Source organism: Cherax quadricarinatus, chromosome 31 (genome assembly GCF_038502225.1).
Source record: "Cherax quadricarinatus isolate ZL_2023a chromosome 31, ASM3850222v1, whole genome shotgun sequence".
NCBI lineage: Eukaryota > Metazoa > Arthropoda > Malacostraca > Decapoda > Parastacidae > Cherax > Cherax quadricarinatus.
Window position 1 is genome coordinate 22,671,204 of NC_091322.1, and position 6,000 is coordinate 22,677,203.

Sequence of the window (6,000 nt, forward strand, 5' to 3'; positions counted from 1 at the left end):
CCCCCCCCCTCCACCCAATCACCCAACCCCATGACCATTGACTTCTCACTATTTACCTGCATCCCTGTTGCACTTCCAAACAATTGCACGACATCATCCAAAAACCCCAACACCATCCCTTCTCGAACTAGGACTGTTGTATTGTCTACATATTCTATTATTCCAGGCCACACTTTCCCTACCTCCCCCTCACCCTCACTCGTGTTACATACACAACGTTCAACCATTCTATAAAAGGGGTCCTGAATGCACGCAAACAACATTTGTGACATGGGACATCTAGGTGGCCCGGTGGCCTGGTGGCTAAAGCTCCCGCTTCACGCACGGAGGGCCCGGGTTCGATTCCCGGTGGGTGGAAACATTTCGACACGTTTCTTTACACCTGTTGTCCTGTTCACCTAGCAGCAAATAGGTACCTGGGTGTTAGTCGACTGGTGTGGGTCGCATCCTGGGGGACAAGATTAAGGACCCCAATGGAAATAAGTTAGACAGTCCTCGATGACGCACTGACTTTCTTGGGTTATCCTGGGTGGCTAACCCTCCGGGGTTAAAAATCCGAACGAAATCTTATCTCTTATCTTATCTCTGCCTAAGTCCCCTACCCATTACAATCTCCTCCCCCAAGCATCCATTAATCTGTACCCTCATCTTAGCTCCTTTGTACAACGTGGTTGCCCAATTAACTATTTCTTCCCCATAACCCTGCCTCCCAAGTATAGCTCCCAATACTCCCCTTTCCACTCTGTCATAGGCCCCCCCTGCCAGTCTAAATCCAACAACGCCTCCCCCCTCCCCCCCTTTTGACTCCACAAAACTCCTTAGTATTCCATGACCTTCAATCATCTACCTTCCAGGCAATCCATACTGTGTTTTGGAAACCACTCTCCCTACCACACATTTAAACCGATTACCCAAGACTTTAGCAAACAACTTATAATCTGCACATAACAGCGATATGGCACGGTACTCCTTGAGGGTGTGCTGCCCCTTACCCTTCGGGACCAACACTGCAACTGCTGTTGCTTTCTTGTCCCCCATCACACCCTTCTCCTTCATCTGATTTAATAACCTACCCATGAAACCCCTTATCACCTCCCAATGTTGGAGATAAAATTCAGCCGGGAGACCGTCTATTCCCAGTGCTTTGCCCTTCCTCACTCCCCTGAAAGCCAACTCTATTTCCTCTTCTGTTATTACCCCTCCTAAAGCCTTCCTATCACTATTCCTTAAATTACATGTCACATACTCACACACCTTCTCTAAAGCCGCATTCCCCACCCTTCCACTTGTCCAGTACCCTTCATACCATTTATCCGCATACACACACATTCCTTTCGTAGTTCGTATCTCCTGATCCACCCTATAACCTCCCGCCATCTCATGCACCTCTAACCTCGGAATAGCTGTAACCTGCTGTCTTTGTTTTTGACGTCACAACACACACGCCGATGGCTTGTCTCCCCAAAGCACCTCCTCTACCCCTGCCTGCATCCTTACCGCTTGAAACCTCTCATTTTGTACCTCCCTCAGTCTCTCCTTGACCTTGACAATTTCATCCATAGGATAGTTGCCCCCCACAGCCCCCTGCCCATAACAACCCCTTAACCTGTCCTCTAAATAATTTGAAAGTCCGTATTTTAAATTATTTATACGTTTACCCTCCCTCACATAATATTTCCTAATCCTTTCCTTGGCTACACAATCCCACCATTGCACGACATCTTCCACCCCCTGTGCATCCTCACTAAGCTCCTTCCATAGGAGAGAAAATCCCTCTAACCCACCCTCATCACTCAATACACTTATATTTAATTTCCAGTAACTCCTGTATATTTCCGCAAGCGCCTCCCACCCTACCTCCACCAACACTGCTCTATGATCCAACCATGCTACTTCAACAGTTTTGAAAGATTGCACTTCAACCCCGTGAGAAAGATACACTCTATCTAACCTCGCCGCATACCCTCCCCTAACAAATGTATGCTCTGTCTCCCATGCCCCCCTCCTCAAATGCGTCCCATAACCGAATATCCCTCATTAAATCTCTTAAGGTCACCGACACATAGCCTGCCCCTTTCGGTTCCACGTCGGCCCTCCTAATAATGCAGTTCCAATCACCTCCTTCAATTGCCACCTCCGGTAATGCACAGAGAAAAAAACACAAGGTCCTCACACACAAACTCCTGCTTCACCTGTATGTTATTCTCTGCAGGCGCATGCACGCTAATAAAGGCCACACGTTTGCCCATCCACCAACCATCAACGCCAACCATCCCCCTCTCCCCCTCACTTCTCTGCTAAACAAAGGGACTCGCCTCTCTAATTAGTATACCCACCCCTCCTTTCAAACGGGCAGATGGCAGGGTTACCACCAGAAACCCCACCACCTCCAACACCCCACCCTCCTTAAAATTATGCTCCTGAAGGAACACAACATCCACTCTAAATTTATTCAGAAACATTCTAAACCATTCTCTCTTTACATTATTACACAAACCATTAACGTTTACTGTCATACACCAGAGGCCTATTAAAGTTTCCACCCCTGCCTCCTCTCTTCACTCTTCGGATGGGCACCAGAACTTATGGATCCACTTGTCACCTTCACACTTCCCTCTCTCCCCCCCCTTCTTTTGGTGCCTCCTGTCGTGGCCACCACTACCTTCACCTTCTGCCCATATTTGCTTCCCAGGCCGCTGCGCTGGCGTTAGGACATCATCCAAATCCGACGCAGCGGCCCTCTTTCTTGTGACAGTCGCATCCTCCATAGCTTGGTCTGGGGATGCCTCACAATGTACCTCAACCTCCACTGTACACTGTTGCAATGATCATGCTGTCACTCCTGTCGTCCAGATAGTTCTCCTGTTGTTGATGCACCGCAGCCGTCAACTCATCATCTACCACCTTTCCAGGTGCAGCCACCTCCTCAGGCAGTGACAAGGACTTCAGCACCTCAGCTAATTCCTCCTCAATGTCCAACACTTCCTCCTGTACTTTTTGCTCATCTCTATCCTCTGGAAGTGTCTCTAGGCCAGGTAACTTCGTAGTTTCAACCCTCCCTCTCGTCTGTGTGTGTTGTCATTATCCCAAGGTTAGGTTTGGGCTACACAAGTTTTTTCTCGCTATATTGTGGGTCCAAACGTCCGGTGCTGTCTCCAATCCTCGTCCGCCCTGTTCCTGTAGGGGCCCTCTTCCCCTTTGCTTCTGTTCTGGTTTCCAAAAAAACTGTTCTTGTTGTAACCGTCATTTATACAACTCTTTACATGTCATAAATGTCATGGTCCTATCACTACTTACAGGGTACCGTCCCTACTCTATGGCAAGGAACCTCCCGTATGAAGATAGACTCAAAGCCTTAAATCTCCACTCTCTGGAGAGGCGTAGAATGAGGGGAGATATCATTGAAGTGTATAAGTGGATGATGGGCATAAACAAGGGAGATATTAATAAAGTACTGAGGGTGTCGAACCAGTTAAGAACCAGGAATAATGGATTTAAGTTGGATAAATTTAGATTTAGAAAGGACATAGGTAAGTACTGGTTTTCTAACAGAGTTGTAGATGCGTGGAACAGCCTTCCCAGTGGGGTGATAGAGGCTAGGACCTTGGGTAGCTTTAAGAAGAGACTGGACAAATATATGAGTGGGAGGGTAAATTAGACACATGTGCAACTCTTGGGTATCTTTATTGAGGAAACGTTTCGCCACACAGTGGCTTCATCAGTCCATACAAAGGAGAATCTTGAAGAACAGGAGGAGAATGAGGTAATCAGTCCCTCAACCTTGAGTCGATGTGGTCAGTCCATCAATCTTGAATAGAATACGGCATACGTGCTGAGAAGGAGCTTATAAACCGTTGGCAGGAGAGGTGCAGAAGTCATAGGTCGTGTAACATTTGTTCAATGTTGAAGTAGGTCGTGCCCAAGAATTAGGCAAGCGAAGAATTCCCAAGTATTAAGATCCCAAGAAGTTGCAGTGTCTGACAGGTTTGATAAAGATACCCAAGAGTTGCACATGTGTCTAATTTATCAACATGTCGGTTCTCTGAACCTTTCATCTACAAACATGAGTGGGAGGGGCTGGGTTTGATTGGTGTCATTGGGTACGGGAGTTATTTCTAGGGAAGCTTAAGGTAGTAGTCGTTTTGATAAGGACTTGCCTCGCATGGGCCAGTAGGCCTTCTGCAGTGTTCCTCCATTCTTATGTTCTTATGTTAACTGGTCAAGGGCTTCACCCTCTCCCCCAGCCTTATGCGCCTCATCCACTATCTCGCTCCATAGACGACCACGCCCTCCTTCACGTCATTGATCATCACCTGCACCCTCCGATGTAGAAGCGGATGCCTCCGCCTCTGAGCCAGGAGCTCGTTGCCGCTTCCCACACGCCGCCGCTATGTGATCATATTCCCCATATAATCGGCATGTACGACTTTGCCCAGCGTACGAAACCGTGACCTGTGTCCTGAATTCCTGTAGGTACATGTAGGACGGTATGGGGTGTCGCAATGTCATTTTTAGGTTAAAAGTGCCTTCCGGTAGTCCTGCATAGGCACCCGTCACCCACGTACCATGCTGGGCCAAATGAACAGTCCCATATTCCTCAAAAACTTTTCTGATGTCTGTCTCATCAGCCTCAAAGGGGACATTATGCAGTTTGATCCAAGTATAATGCCTGGATACATCGATCATCCTCACACGAACAGCTGGTGTTGCATCAAGACTTACGTCCTGAAAATGGTTGACCAACGATTCATAGACTGTTGCTGGGAGCAGTTTCACAAAAAATCTATGTGCTCCGTTTAAGGCTACCCCGTACAACTCTCCAACCTGAATGCCATACGTGTCTCTGATGATTTTAGGTAGTAATACCTGGGCTGAAACTGGCGTTATTGCCCCTTGGAGAAGCTCAACGCCGAAAGTGTTGATCCTGCGTCTATGACTAAACGCCATGTTGACTAATGGTAGTTCTCCTGGTTTGACGGCAGAGGCGCGACAAGCACCACCTCACACCACTGCAGTTGGGCAACTGAGGAGTGTTTGAGCAGGAGGTCCACATGGCCCGAGAGCGATGAGGACAATGAATTCAAGGATTATTTGGATTAAATTAAGGGTTGGATGCGAAAAGTGGGTCATAATAAGTGTTAATGCACCGGGAGAAGAGAGAGAGAGAGAGAGAGAGAGAGAGAGAGAGAGAGAGAGAGAGAGAGAGAGAGAGAGAGAGAGAGAGAGATTGAGAGAGATTGAGAGATTGAGAGAGATTGAGAGAGAGAGAGAGAGATTGAGAGAGAGAGAGAGAGATTGAGAGAGAGAGAGATTGAGAGAGAGAGAGAGAGATTGAGAGAGAGAGAGATTGAGAGAGAGAGAGAGATTGAGAGAGAGAGAGAGATTGAGAGAGAGAGAGATTGAGAGAGAGAGAGATTGAGAGAGAGAGAGAGAGAGAGAGAGAGAGAGAGAGAGAGAGAGAGATTGAGAGATTTTGGGAGATGTGAGCATAACAGTGGTAAGGGACTTGAATTCAAAAGTAGGAAAAACGGTTTAAGAGGGCATGGTACATAGTCTGGAGTGCCAGAGGTGAATGATAATGAGAAGCTTTTGACTAAACTTAATAAAGAAAGAGGTTTGGAAATAGGTAATATTATTATTAACACACTGGCCGATTCCCACCAAGGCAGGGTGGCCCGAAAATGAAAAACTTTCACCATCATTCACTCCATCACTGTCTTGCCAGAAGGGTGCTTTACACTGCAGTTTTTAAACTGCAACATTAACACCCCTCCTTCAGAGTGCAGGCACTGTACTTCCCATCTCCAGGACTCAAGTCCGGCCTGCCGGTTTCCCTGAATCCCTTCATAAATGTTACTTTGCTCACACTCCAACAGCACGTCAAGTATTAAAAACCATTTGTCTCCATTCACTCCTATCAAACACGCTCACGCATGCTCGCTGGAAGTCCAAGCCCCTCGCACACAAAACCTCCTTTACCCCCTCCCTCCAACCTTTCCT

The 6,000-nt window shown here is 47.4% G+C and overlaps 1 protein-coding gene across 2 annotated transcripts in view; it reads left to right on the forward strand.

Moving 5' to 3' along the window:
* The window catches only part of LOC128699024 (gamma-glutamyl hydrolase), a 137,282-nt gene that overhangs the window by 125,820 nt on the left and 5,462 nt on the right, over positions 1-6,000 (forward strand). The gene's annotated exons all lie outside the window — the stretch shown is intronic.